At 31.5% G+C, this 16,891-nt stretch overlaps 1 long non-coding RNA gene across 1 annotated transcript in view; it reads right to left on the reverse strand.

Annotated features, from left to right (window-relative positions):
* The window catches only part of LOC132927863 (uncharacterized), a 76,065-nt gene extending 62,697 nt beyond the window's left edge, over positions 1–13,368 (reverse strand). The window contains exon 1 of the long non-coding RNA XR_009661874.1: positions 12,702–13,368. This is a non-coding gene — a long non-coding RNA (uncharacterized LOC132927863). The remainder of the gene's footprint in view (positions 1–12,701) is intronic.
* Between the last annotated feature and the right edge of the window lie 3,523 nt (positions 13,369–16,891).

Below are 16,891 nucleotides of genomic sequence, written 5' to 3' on the forward strand. Positions count from 1 at the left end.
AGTATATATTTAGTATACAAATATTACAAAATGCTTACGATATAAAATATATGCTGTTATAATATTACGCTGAGTGATAGAAATAGTTTTGAACATTGATTTGCATTATTTAAGTATTATTATTAAATATAAGATATCTTATGTTAACTCCCACCTTCACCAAATACATTTTTTTCAAATAAGATACAGCTGTTTGAATGTTAATTCGATTTGGTTTAATTATTGTTTTTTATGTTAACAAACTAATGTTTTTAATATTTTATATAATTTTAACTTAAAGTTAATCGATAACAATAATACCTAACTAACAAATAATAACGACTTCTTAAGTACCTATACTAGATATTTTTATTATTGTATATAATTATTTTATCAAAACCTAGATTACAACATATTATTGTAAGTAAATTCATTTCATTTTGAATAGTTACAATAATAAACAACTCATGTGCACCATAGAATTTTTTCTAGAACTTCCTTTTATGAACTTATAAAATATGAATATATTGTCGGGAGTTGAATTTTGAATCCTATTTTTAACTTTAAAAACAGCGAAAATATATTAAATGACTAGGAGCCCTGATGGACCTTTCCACGGCTTTGATTCTATGTATATTGATATATTGTATATTGTATAAAATATAATATAATATACTTACAGACTACAGGCTACAATATGCATTATGCATACTGTCAATATTGTCATACTAACCTACCTATTGTCAACTGTCATAACTTAAGTCCGGATTTGTATGTACTAAAAACCTTTAAATATGCATAAAAAAAAATCCTTAAAATGTTCAGAAACATGCAAAAATATGCTCTTATTCTAAAAGTATATGCATTCATATATAATTTTTATTTTGTTCATTTTATGTATAAAAACCAATTAAACTTAATAAGAAATGACGTGGTCTATTATATTATACAATCTACTGTTTAAATAAAGTAGAAATACTGCTATAGTGCTATGAAATTTAGGCATTTTTAACGCAGATCACGAAACGATGTTTATACGTTTAGACGTTTAGACGTCTGGAGTGGTTCGCCGCTATTCACTAAAGATTTATGTGCAACTTGCATAGATATAAGACTAACAATTCAATTTATAAATTACTAGTAATAGGGGAATATTATTGTATTAGTAAGTCAGTTGAAATTGTTATCGGTAATACACCGATACAATGCAGTAAACGAGAAATGAGGTCCAATAGCTATACGGCATTGCGGAAATAAAAAGAACCTGATAATTTCAACAAAATGTACTTAAATATACAAATTTCTTCAAATATGTCTTCATCATCAAAATATTAATTTATATATTATATAATATGCACTATAAATTTGTTTCTATACATTTTCTACTAAACAAAACATTGTCATTTCTTACTCCCATTGAACTACATATACTCCCAATACAAATATGAAAATGCTTAATGTATTCAAAAGCGGACTTGAGTCATAACACTCATTAAATTATAACTATAAGATGGGTTACCCTAATGCCTAAATCTAAAATTATTTTTATGGCTTACCTATTATTTATTGCAATATTGTGTTCTCGCGAATCTCGACAGACCATCGTGTTTTATATGCCGGAGTAAAATATTTTCATCAAAATCAAAATCATAATAATTATTTGACAGACCAGCATCAAAAAAAAATGTCACACTATTAGTGATATACATAGTATTCAAGCGAAGCTCCCAACGAGTATTTTTCATTCCAAGTAATAAGTGTGCGGTACACATTTTTGATTTTTACTTCCATGAGGAGAGACAAGTATTTTCCTTAGATCCTACAATGAACATCGATAATGTACAAAAGCATACCTCCTAAAGTCCTAAAGTTCTGAGAACTCATCATCCTTTGCGTACAATTTTACGTACGTCGCATCAACTCAGCTTTTTCGAGATCGCATTTAACCACCAAATTTTTATTTTTGTTAAGTTTTCAATTTGAATTTCTATAATTACGAATTTACGATATTATTGTCTGTTAACACTTACACGTGTCTATTCAACGATTCCTACGCAATAATTAGTAGTTATAGTTAAATATCAAGTCTGAAATCCAAACAATATATTATAAAATACTCTTTCTCCCAGAGTTTATTAAGACCAATATATTTTTTTTAATTGCAACTATTTCCTATGTACATATATTGATAGATTACCAATACATTATAACTGTTTTTAGAGGAAAAACATAATTTGAATAATTCATTGGCAGACATTCCTGCAGAGGCTTGGAGTCTGAAGGGTGAGCTAAGTCGAAAATCGTTAAAAATATAATATTATAGGTTTATTTATGGGATCATGTTTAAAAAAAAATGTTAGCCCCCCCCCCCCCCTTGACATTTTAATGGATTTTCACCTATAAATTCGATCAAGATTATAGATTTCATTATCAATCGTAATCACAAGGAGGAGACATTCTAAACATTATGAAATGGAAATCTGATTTTTGATAAAAATTGAGATTCGTGTTGCGATCGTCTATTTTGGAGTAGTTTGCACGCGAATCGCGACAGTAATGACATAATATGCGACCTGTAAAAGTGGTAATTAATATACAGTGTAACACAAATACTGGCAGGTATTGAGGTATATATTAATAATAATATGTTATGTCATGAGACGGTTGAAATCACGCGGATCCCGAGACGTGTTATTCCACGGTGGCGAGCCACGGACCCGTGTGGCAGTGTGCATATACACATACGTACACGATATCCGTCAGTCTCGTCGGGCGCTCGCGTAGTCGGATGTGCACGACGACGACGACGACGCGCTCACGTCACAACGATAATAAAATAATAAATAATAACGTAACATTATTATAACGTTGGTTGTCGGATTGCGGCGGCGGTGGCTGGAAATTCGGCGTGAGCGCTGTACGAGAGGGCGACTGCATTATGGGCGACGTGAGCCATCGTCCGAGCCGGGCAGCGCACGAGCATTCTTCGGCGACCTCATCTCCGCCGCCGCCATTCATGTCTTCTTTCTTTTTTTCCAAGCGCGCACGCACGCACCCGCGGCCAGTGTGTGATACTTATGTTATACAGGTATATTATATATACAGGGCGATTCGCGTTTAACTCACCGTGTCCGCACGCGTAATATCGCCACGATTTTGCTATTTAGCACGATTTTGTCGGATTTATAGAGTTTGTCACCCCCCCCCCAGAGGCTTAGACACGATGTATGAAATATTATAATTATTATCACTTACTTTTGCAAGTTAATGAAAACAATCGCACGTGGCGATAGTATATGTATTAAATATAGAAGTAGCCAGTAGGTAGCGGAAAAATTATTAAAATTAACTTTTAAACTGTTTTTAATCGGACTGACTACTAAAATTCTCCTAATTTTCTAATTAGAGTTTTTTCTGTGAAATATACCTACTTCAAATGGCTGTATTCCTCGGACGCCCGACCAAAAACATTATTATACAGTAATAAAATGATTTTATTCCCGGAACGAGACGAGTTGGGATTATGATAATATAAAAACTACATTTTTAGACTTCATAATTATTAAAATTAAATTAACAATTCATTCCAAGGATACAAATATAAAATAATAATGCACGTCGCGTGTTAAACGTGACATTTTGTTAGGGAGGTTAGGGTAATTGGCCACAAAAGTTTTCATCGACCATCGCCGCTAATAAATTATAAGAAATACTTTTAAGACTTCGAAATAAAAACGTTTTATAGGTATTTATTAATATTATAGGCCACAGCATGTATACACAATATTCAATAGCTGACCAATACTCGTTGTCATACTACATTTTGCAAAATTTGTGATGCAAATCTAATTTTTTTTACCATCGCTCATCCACCTCTACACGTTTTTGATACATATAAGTTTAATAATTTAACAATTTACTTTTTATTCCAATACCTTTTTAAATATAAAAGGTTACTCCATCAAGTATTAATCACCAGAATCTATTTATATATAATAAATATGTTAATATATATTTGGTGTTTTAAAAAGGTTTAGAATTTTTGTCGGGTTTTCTTTGAAATTTTACTGAACGTAAATAAAATTAGCATGATACGAATTCGTAATTGTAATAAATAAATGCAAGCAAGCGTGGTTTTTAAATCAGTTTCGAATACGATGATTTATTTTTTATTCTTGTAAAACTTAAGATTTTAATAGCTAGTGCTAGCAAGTAGCACACTATATATAGTGCACCGAAGCGAAACAAGTGCCGAGTGCCTAACGACTTTCCGTATTCAACGTATTCTATTCGCTTTTTACTTTTATGTTCTGAAATTATCAATATACTAACATCTAATGTTAGTTACATGTTGAATGATTTAAGAAAAGGATTCCTCTTCAAAATATGAAATTAAAAATAATAAGATCTATCTTAAATATAAAAAGAAAGTAATAAGTCTGTGACCTGCGAGCATCGCCGTAATAAATATAAATAGTTATCGTTTTGATATTTTTCGAATTGTAAAAATATGATAATCATACAAAGTAAGTTTAATATATTATTATAAATTAAATATATAGTTTTAAGTACAAAAACTAACTGACTATAAAAATACAATCCTATACAGTATAAGTACTAAGGTATAATGCATATTATATACTATATATATGTAAGTACTTCAAAAAACAAATCGTTTAAAAAAATACAAAAGTTGACTGACATAATGAGTGTCTAAGATTACAAAAAAAAAACTCTTCTGTACATTATAAGAACATAATATGCAGCGTCGCATCATGAGTATACAGCGTGGTCCGCTTCAAGTCCCAACAAAAGCTTACTGACATTTATTTTATAGTGTAAAAAAGGTATAGTATAATATAATTATATTTAATTATTATAGTAAAATATTTTAATATTTTAAACGTATATTAAATAAAACCTAGTAGAAGTAGTAGAGCACATACATACATACATATATATTATATTATATAGATTGGTGTACGTGCGTTCGATCTCGGACAAGGATAACAGACCTATGAATACGGATGTAATGTACTATATTTCCGACTACTTCCCGATGTTTTGTTCAAGTATGGTCTAGAGTTATTGGACCATCCTGTAAACTGGAAGATTATTTTATTGAATAACACTCATTATTTCAATAACTATTAACGTTTCGGAAAATATATTTTTACATAATTTTAAATCGTTACAAAACAATTTTTCTTTTCTAAAACAAATTATATTTTTACTATTTTTAATATTTTGAATATTGAATATCAGCAATACCTTTGAATTTGAATTTCTTATTTCAAAGTAAAATATTTTTTAGGGTTTACCTAACGACTTACTATTTGTATAATAAAAATCGAATTTTGGACGAAACATGAAAGTGTTTATGTGTTGTAAGTATTTTAAGTTGTTATACTTAAAATACCTATACTTTTTAGTTATATAACTCGTCTGAAATTTGATTCATATCAATATATAGGTAGTCAATAGTTCCAAGTCATTCTATGTATCGAAATACTCAACGAATCGGTTGTGCTTTGGAATATTTGAAATCAGAAATATTCAAAAAGTAACAATAATTAGATATAAAAAATAACCTCAATAGTTTTCGAAATAATGAGTACTGCTCAACGAAACAATCACCCTGTATACCTAAGCCGCGGTATAGGTACGCGTATATAGAGGTATCCACTATGCACGCACACGCAGGAATATATACATCATACACAAACGCGCTATATACACCCGCACACACACAGACGCACACGCACCGTCGCCGTTAATATACGTGTGAAGACGGTGTATAGCCGTAGACACAAAGAGCCTCTCGGCTCTTGCACACATACATCCGCCGACGACCGTAGGTATATTGGTATATACCGCGCGTATACCGTGTATAATTTACCGTGTATGCATACAATATATATTATATTAATACCTGTGCGTATACAGTGTAAACTATTATGTGCGCGCACTGAATAACACATAATATAAAATTGTATACATTTTCAACGGTTGTACGCCAAACATCGCCGCCGCTGCAATAGTGCCCGTGTGATGTGTCTCGCTATATTATTATGTATTAAATTAATATAAAATATAAAAAAATGTGATATCGGTTTACGTGTAAGCATATTATTAGGTAATATAATAAGCAAAGGTGGGGACAGCATTAGCTATGTATATACTGAGTATATACTAGATAAAATTTAAAAAAGTAAATTTTTTTAACTTTTTAACTCAACTACATAGTACACGTCATTTTTTTTTACTTCAGTAGATTTCAACTAGTTTCATCGACTGTTGAAATAATTTAGCTGTTTTCGGTCGATTAAAAAATTATCGATCAAGTTAGAATTAAAAATTATTTTGACATTTTAGTAACAACTATTAGGTAATAACTACTATAATTTTTGAAAATTTTCTTGATACATAATATAAAAATATAATAAATAGATAGGAACAAAATACTTTTTATGTGATCCACATATGACTAAAAAAATATAGAATTATTATTTTTTAAACAATATTTTTTCATAATATTAATTTTAAACTTGGTGAATAAAACCTATTATTTGTTAACTGCTAACTTCTAACTTCACAATTTAGTATTCTTAACTTAACTTGAATTAATTATTTTTATTTACTACACACCTATAAAAACCTTTGATAAAGGTACAGAATGTAAATACGAGTATTTTATGGTAAAAAAATATTAGTAGGTACGAACACGAAAGATAAGTCACTCGTAGCAGCTTATACCTAATACGAGGGTATTATTGCGATTAAGTTTCGCCCAAATTAAGCGCGATATTCTCATCGGAAAGTCGAAAAAATTCAAAACATGATTTAAATTCAAAAAGCGCCAAAACGTACCTATATAATATGATAATTTATAATATACTTCGAGTAGGACAGTCAGTATTATAAGGCCCATTAGGGGTTTCCACACCGTAGCCACGCCATCGTAGTGGTTATTAGTTATTTAGTTATTACCATTAGAAACGCACCTGCAGCCGCCAGCCATCGTAGCACACTCTGCTGCAGGTTTGCTAAGGCAGCTGATGGCAAATAATAGGCTTTTCGGTACAACAATAGGATTTAATCGGTTTTTTAATTTTTTTTTTTTTTTTTTAATGTTACCAATTCTAGTTCTAACGTCCTCGCATTAGTACCTATACCTATGTATAATTACAACAGGCGATTCGCTTGATCGCGGGTCTTAAAAAGAGTTTTACCGAAAACGCTCACGGTGACTGTCCATGTTTGTGGTGTGTGTGTTCGAGTTCGAGATGTGTTTGTGTGTAGGGGCGTTTAAAGTTTATAAAAATAAAGAATAAAAAAAATACGTAAGGTTCGATAATTTGTCATCCACCCCCACAGCCACCTCCTCTTCGGAGTGTGTGCCACCACGTTCTACTAGGTTCTTTTCAGTCATTAAACCGTATTAATCCATGAACCGTTCGTAGAAAATCGTATTACATTATACACACGCATGGGAAAAAATAGTATGCCTGTCTGTAATAATGCGGCAGGTATACGTATATACCTGCTGTAATTGAAAATTAGAATTCCTTTTTATAAATCAATGTTGACTTTTTTTATAACGATATAAAAATGTATATAATATATAGGTACTCGTAATATAGTTTATTACGCGTACGCACGTCTATATAGGAAATGTAATACACTAATACGTGGTAATTATGTGAGTATATTATATATAATATACGCAGTAATGGTAACGTACTAATGTGAAATGTCGCATATTAGCTGCAGCAGATAACATTATTGATTTTTATACGATAAAACAGTTATCATTAATTATCAATATTAAACATAACGGTAATTACACATGGGCTAGGTGCTTGGGTTACATAGTGTACTTAAGTAATTCGAATAACCGTTTGACTTATTCATTAACTAACTTAAAATTAATAAAAACTATTGAAAGGAAGGACCTGAACATAGAAATAGTCAAATTAATTGTCATCAAATTGTCCCGTCAAATCAACCCACAGATCAAAAAATTTATTCTAGGATTAGAAACCATTCTAGATAATTAACCTCGTCGTTAGCAGTGTTGAGTGATATATAGATAAATCATTTATTAAAATTAAGTACCTACATCGTATCTAGATAAACAAATAAATAAGTATCTAATCAAATTGGTATCTACTCGTAAGATTGAAATAAAATCAAGGAAATCTACATGAATATCGTTTTGTAACTCATATGTATTTTTTCTAATAATCGTTTACTACTTGTATTTTATACGTGTATAAATTATCTTTAATATATTTTGGACACAAAATAAGCCTTCCTAGTTATGCCTTCACTAACCACATTACTCAGCCAAGAATCCAATAGCATGTCAAGCATTGATAAAAATTAACTGCCTATTGTATGTAAGATGAAAATCTAGATAAAAAACTAAAAAGTTTTATCTGTATATTAATCTAGATAAAAATCGAATATTCTATGTTCATATTACTCTAGATATTTATTTAGCTAGTAATCTAATATTTATCTAGATATTATTTTTGCTATCTGAATTCAACACTGGTCGTTAGTGCCAAAATCTTCTCAGACGTTAAATTATGAAATTATTTCCTAAGAGGTCTGTTACTAACAGTCCTTGCTGGCGCCAGTTCATATCGAACTTTTTTAAAATTTTACCAAAATTTCTCCAAATTTGCTTATTGTACAATAGTGTACATACATATAGTGTAGAGTTTATATATTCTTTATACATATATTTAACAATGTATTTTAATAAAATAGATTTAGATTATGTTCCTGAAATTCCTTGCTTAGGAGTTATCATACATTAAAAAAAGATTTTATTGTTGTTATTATTATTATTATTATTATTATTATAATTAGGTACTTAACATAACCTTCGACCAGCTGACAGTGGTCAATTTTCATATTAAACGGATAAATGAAATATTTATATATACGTATTAATTTATACTAATGCTAGATGTTGAATATTATGTCGGTGTAAATTATCAGAATCAAGATAGAAATGTATAAAATATCTTAATGTTTAAAAGACGTTACAAATAAGAAAAAGAATAAAAATCCAAAATTAGCCTAAAAAAGTAAAATAAAATTATGTATACATATTTTTTATTCATTATACTATTATAGTATTATACAATCATATTTATATCTAATAAAGCTTTGTTTGACAAAAAAAAAAACTAAAATTCTAATATATTTTCATATTATGTGCATATAACCGGAAAATTGTGTACATGTCCTAAAGACTTATATCAAGTACACATATAATTCGTGGCTCTAAGTTTAACTTTTATCAAAACTTAAAATATATTCTCTGAGTTCAAATTAAAACTATAAGTTTTGATTTAAAACAATGCCATGATTCAAGCCAGTGAATTCATTTTTTATACATAATTAATATTCAATGTTATTAATCATCTTTCTCAAAATATATGGCGAAATTTTAGTAATAAAGATTGACTAAAAAACAAAAAGAAAATGAAAATGTTTGTTTAACCGAGTAAAAAAATTTTTATCGACTGGAAAAAAAAACCAAAATGTAGGAATGTATACATGGAATATTGCGTACAAAATATTTAAGGCAAATTTAAAATACTTACAGCTGATTTTATAAAATATATTATAGATATTTGTTTTAATTATGTTTAACAAAATAATAAAATCCTAATTCTGAACTATACCCATTTAATATTATTAATACTTAAATGATTAAATCACATTTTCTTACTTACCGATAATTTTGCTTTATAAAATCCTGTTCTAAGTACAATATAATTCTGTTATATAAATAATATGTACTACATTGGTATGTACAATTGTATTGTTAATATATACACTAAAAACTTATATTTAGATACCAATGGCTTTTCAATGAATCTGTCAGTATCTGCACAAAATACTGGATAATTCTAACCTACATTTTTTTAAAGAAATTAAATTGTACAAGACGTCAATAATACTAATTGTTAGTTTATTTCTTGAAAATTATATGTGGTTTTATAGACAAAATAATTGCAATACAGCAGACAGTTACTACATTTTCCAAGTTGATTCATTAATATTTTAATTGATTAATACTATTATTTTTTTTTTCGTAATTAGTTTATTCTATTAAGTTATTTTGGTGTCAACAGCTGTGCATTTATTACTCGATGGAGTTTTATTTTAAATATTTTATTTTACTATTAAAATATATTGAACAATTTTTAATTCATTTGTTTTGTTGTGTTTTACCGCGTTTATGCAATAATTTTGTTTAAAATTATTACTTATTATTAGAGTTCAGCAATTACATAGAAGCTGAAAAAAGGCAAAATATACACGAAAATTTTTAAAAATATACATAAGAAAAAATTAAATATTATGTAAAAAAATTCCCTAAAATTGACTAACTTGCAAAATGTGTATTTTCAATTTTCAATTTTTTAATTCATAAGTGTATAGCTAGAATTTCTACTGTAAAATCTACTTTAAATTAAGAGTATATTATAGAACAATACACAACTTTTACAACTTCCGAGCTCTATATACTTATTATTTATGTTTTTTTTTTTTTAATCAAATGATAATATAATTCGAACTATTTTTTTACAGTATTTTTAATTTTATTTCATTGAAATTATCTTAGTATAGTATAATTATTATTATATACTACTCTAAAGAGTTATGTGTATGAATATATCGAATACACGAATAGTTATGTGTTTTGTGATGTGAATTATCTCGGGATATGAGTTTTTTAGCGATTCTGCAAAGTTTGGCTAACCCCTTTCCTACACCAATCAAAGCTTTAAAATTGACATTTTCTTACATACAAAAAAATGACAGACAACCATTGGGGCAAAGCATCCAATCCAATGCAACTAAGCACAGATTTTCGTTGGAGACTATAGACACTCAAATTCGTATTTAAACCTTGCACTTTTTACATTAAAAATACACCAGAAAGCATTCTAAAAATTTTTGTTTTCATAAAATGTATGTTATTATAACTTTACATCACAGTGAATACTGCACTGCAGTATACCTTCTAATATAACATTAATACACTCGAGCCGTTTATTTATTGTTTTTCGTCATTTTTTTCTCGTAATCATGCGTTATTCATCAAAATCAGTCTATTCTACAACTCTCCATCCGTGTCTTTTTTTTTTTTTTCACGCAAGTATTGGCCCGAGCCCGTTGCTCCTCAACCCGTAAATTTTCATTATATGACCTCTAACGGTTCTGCTTGCCCACCGACAGGTATGTACATGGTACATCATGCGTAAGTATAAAGGTACCTGTATACAACACGATGTATAATCGCGATTATCTGTTCTGCTTCGCGTAATCGGGGCCCCGCGAGACCGCACGTACCTAATTCGTGTTTCCTTTTCATACTCGGTTCATTTTAGATGTTAATTTTTGTTTTATTTTTTCTAGGCTTCGACGTTTTTTTCATAGTATTTTTTCTTATACGTCCTGTACGGTACAATACACACCACAAAATCCCGCTAACACACGGAAACTAATCGGCCGCAGTCGACAATAATAAATTCCCTCCTATACATATATTGTATTGTGCCTATATAGATCTGATATTGTTGTTATATATTATACACAGAATAGCGATTCGTTTGGAATTATTAAACATATATAAATATAAAATATAGGTACCTATAATGTTACTAATATATATATATATACGATTTACCTGCCTATATATTATTAGTATATATAGAATTTGATTGAAACCACTTTCCTGCACGGTATAGCTATATAATATATATATATATCTACATTAATAGGTATATACACGAAAAAAACAGACTTACTCGTATATATACATCATCATTATACATATATATATATACATATTATAAGAGCTAGGTACGTAATATAGTGGCCGTCTCGCACCAAAGATTACGTGCCCCCTTCCCACCCCTCCACGACACCCCCTATCCGAATTTCCCCACCGATTTCGTTTGGATTTTTTTTCCCCGTCTTCCGCACGTACAAAATAATAACATAATAGTAATAATATCACGCTCGTTCTCCAAACGTCCTACCGCGCTGACGACGCGTCCGCCTGTGTACAGTCGTATTATAATATAATACGCGCGCGCGAATCAAAAACGTTCACACCGACCGCCGTCGTACGGACGGTTAGACGTGCTACAACGTAATCACGGCCGCAGAGGTGTTACGGTTGTATTATCGTATGTAATACGATAACATTAAACGAATATTTTAACGTTGTAACGATACACATCAGGCACGGTATGCGGCCGAAGCGCGCGCACCGCGAGCGATAAAACAATGCATAAAACGTAATGTAGGTAGGTAGGTAGGTACGTCATGTTCTACACGTAAAACTAAAATAATAATAATAATTCTATGATTTACTTAAATTACGAGCCAAATTACGAACTTACAGACTAATAATAATAATATCATAATAATTATTGTTTTTAACAGCGGCGTGCCATCAATCGTCGTTTATAAATATAATATATAGGTGCACACGATATATATTATTATATCGCATAATATTCGATTGTCGCACGCCACTGATGTGATAATACGCGCGCGCTCGTAGCACACGATATCGTCTCATATACTATAATATAATATATATTATACTCACACTCAAATATTATTATATATTATATATTACGCTATACTACTTAGGTATATTATTTTTCGTAGGTACTCACCTTATATATATATAAAAATATATACGTATTAGGCACGTGAACGCGGCCTAAAACCGTAACGGACTTCCGCGCGCCCGTGAGTTTGTGTGATGTGTATGTGTGTGTGTGTGTGTGTGTACCTACGTGGTTTTGGTTTTACAGTGATTGCGAGTGATACCGTATAACTATATTGCTTGGACGCGAATTAAAACGAAAACCACCTCGGCGGCGGGTAAAACGATGGCATATAATTATACTTATAAATTTATGTGATAATATTAATACTATTGAATATATTATATTGTTGTTATTACATGTGTGCGGCGACGGCGTTCGGTCCGCGTCGCGAGTCGTGTGTCGTCGACAGCTGCGGCGTTATGTATATATAGGTATTGCAATAACGACAACAACAATAATGTTGATGATGATAATAATAATAGTAATAGTAATACTATATCGCGCGTGCGCCCGGTCGGCGACGTGGTGGTGGCGGTGCCGGCGAAACGCGACCGACGAGGGCGCCCGCCATATACCTATACACACACACACACACGTTAGGTACACGCGCAGCCGTCGACGCCGCGGGGACGGACGAGCGTCCGGCGACGTGCGCGTCGCGCCGCGCTGACGGGACTACCGCCGGTCGGAAACCGAATTCGGCGAAGAGGCGAGCGCGAATGGCACGGACGCGACGGAACGACGGCGATATATGATCGCGACAGCCGCCGCCGGCGACGCGACGCCACGGGCGCGCCGTGCAGATGCCGCCCCGGTTAGGGGTCAGACGAGCGGATCGATACGCGCCGAGCTTTCGGCTTATTGGACGGCCGGCGGCGGCCCAATGGGCGGGTCGCGCCCGCGCCCGGGTCGGCGGACGGCCGAAAAGCTCCGGCGCGCTTCCGCCGCTCGCGGCCCGACCGCGTTCGTCGGACGGTGGGTGGCGAGCGGGCACCCGCACACGCCCGGCGGTATCGTGCGCGCGGGGGTATGTGACGGCGGAACGATAATAATAAAATACATTTTTATGTGATTGATGTACCCACGGCGTGCGTACACACTCGCGCGCGCTCGCTGACCTCGGCCGGTGGTGTGTTGTATATATATACGCGCGTATATAGTAGGTATACATACTGAAACGACTAAAACTACTCACCCACCCACCCACCAGCCGGTGACCCGAGGAAACGGTGCAATGCGTGTCTCTAACACCGGCGATATGATAATCATAATAAAAAAAATACGATTTTCTTCACTCCCCTCGTGGCGTGTCTCACGTTGTACATATTACGTGAGGGTATAGTGAATGCCTTATTTACATGTAAGCCGAGAGCGAGTGCGCGCGCGTGTACGAGTACGGAAAGCATTTATTTTATTTTCGGTCTCGTGAAAATCGTCCGCCGCCCGGTACCCATGGTACCACCTACCCGGAATGTCCGTACTATACATTATTATTATGTAATACACTTATACAGTTTTGTGGGGGTCACTATTTATATGGATATACTATATATATACACACACACGCGCGCGCGCGCGCGCGAATGTACTATGTTTTATACGAATTTAAAGTATTAAAACAGTTCCTTGACAACGCGTCGTGCAAAACAAAACCAGAGCCGGGTAGTAACGAGCCGCCGCCAAACCCATCCCCTGTACGGCTATAATATAATATTCGTATAACGAGTTTTCGGGTGAAAGGGCGGTGACGATGACAAGTTTAAGGGGGTTTTTTGTATGTGGGGGGTAAGATTTGAGTTACACGCAAAGCTTTCGTGTTTTATTTTATTCAAATTTTTTTTACCGAACAATAGTGCCCGCGAGTACCTACTGCGTATAACTTAGAATTAATATTCTTTGTGTGCATGTGTTTGTGTATGTTTGTGTATGTGTGCGTGTATTAAAATACGGTTAGCCCCGATCATATTATACTAAGTATATACCTATATTATAATATAACTAATATCACGTGCTTGGTGACTACGGCTTTTCTTGATTAGAATATCTACATCGAGTTAGGTACATCACTAAAATATTTAAATAATTTATACGGTGATGTACTACAGGGCTGCAGTAGCTTAAGCATAGATTTATAGGAACTACATTGGAGATCATCTATCATATTCTCTAGAATAACTGAACAATATAATATACTCTATAGTTTGATTTAATCACATTAAACGCGGGAATGAATGCCACTTATTTATTAGATACTATAAACAAATATAAACATATAATAAAATATATATAAATATATAATTTTTTGTTTATATAGAGTTGCCATTGGTTACAGAAAATAAAATAGTCATGTATCATGTGATTGGGTATAATTTTAGACCTATATTTTATATTTGATCAAAACTCCCTAAATAACTGTTAAAAATTTGTTTAGTTTACATTTAACGTAGTTGAAGGCGGTTATGGATTTACCATCCGCTATTATTAATCTGTCACTGGTAAGGGTGTTTAACTATCTAATAATACATATTACTATGTATTGATGATTGATAAATACAATATAATTAAATATTTAAAAAATGTTTATAAATATAGTTGATATAGCGAGAACAACTTATAATAACATTATATTATATTATATTATGTTACAATCGCTCACCCCTCAAAGTTATACAACTAAAAATGCAACTGTTAACAAAACTAGGAAATCATACAGTAAATATGATATTTATTACTACTATGTATTTAAATGTATATTACTATATTCCATAACTCATAAATTCTGATCTATTGTCATTCTTCGATAAAAAAATATTTAAGCTTGTCTATGCAGAATGGCCAGTACCTATCTAATAAATAGTATTTATAATCAATGGTAATACTATAACTGTAATATACTGTAGTTCGCTTTAAAAGTTTAAATTCGCCATAACATTAAAAATAGTGCTTATTGTTTGAAATGAATTGTTTGTTTCAAATTTTTTTTGTTTTAAATCAGTAGCATAGCTGGAGCTTAATCCAGGAGGGGGGGGGCTATTTATAAATTATTGTACACCACAAAATATCGTGAAGAATTCAACTTTTTCTAATTATTATTTTTAACCGTTTTAAATTAATTGTTTATTAGTTAGATATTTACAATTTTTTTGCTATCATATAAAAAAATATGTACGATATAGTTGATATAGGTACATGCACTTAAAGCCTAACACTCTTACCACGGCCTTTATTTGTTATAATAAAAAAATAAATATAAGAAAGGGTGGGCAAATGGGTGTTCCTCTGCTGTATAGTAGAGATGGAGAGTAGGTCACTATAATGGATGTGTTAAAATTTGAATGCAATGACAGGTATCATTGTATACGAAAAACGATTCTGAACGGAGTTTATTTTTCAGTCTAGGATAATTAGTAGGACATATATATTATTAGCTATATTTAAATTGTAATATATCGTTATTTTACACGACTTTATAAAAAATTAAATTGCATACGCTCATAAAAGTTTTTCTACAGGTATTGACGCTAGAATTTTTTTTTACAGTTACTTGAAGGAAAACTTGTGGATAACCGTGTATTGGGTATTTTAATCTTAGGTATAAATCACAAATATTTTACGAATTTTCAACTTCAAAATTCCTTGCAAATTTTCGCGATTTTGATATATTTTGTAAACATTTGAACTTTAAATGATTATGAATAGATACATTTTTTATAGGTATTTCAAAAATAAAAATTTAAATTGTCTATAAATAACTTAAAAAAATTCAAAAAATGTTGAAAATTTAATCGTAAATAGATAACGCTAATATAAACATTTGGTGAAAATTTCAAATATTTACAATGATTCATTTTTGAGTTACAGCAAAATCAAAAAATCGATTTTGTCGAAAACTGATTATGTGTAAAAATTCCCGTTTTTTTTTGTTACTTTTTTAGAGATTTTCCTGACGCTTTTGAAAACTACTGGAAAATTTTAGATGAATTTCCCTTTTCAAAGAGGGGCTGAAGTCAAAAATCAAAGCATTATTTCTACTACAAAACGTAATGACAAACACAAAAATAAAATAAAATAAAAAAACATATATCATTGTAAATAAATATAAATTGTACAAAAAATATTTACACCAACTTTTATAGTAATATAGATCTATTTTTTTTTTTTTGAAAATCGATCTATGATTGATTGGAAGTCCACTTCAATATCGAACAGTTCAATCAACTACTTATTATAGTTATAACTTATAACAATATAAA

Source organism: Rhopalosiphum padi, chromosome 3 (genome assembly GCF_020882245.1).
Source record: "Rhopalosiphum padi isolate XX-2018 chromosome 3, ASM2088224v1, whole genome shotgun sequence".
NCBI classification, from domain to species: Eukaryota; Metazoa; Arthropoda; class Insecta; order Hemiptera; family Aphididae; genus Rhopalosiphum; species Rhopalosiphum padi.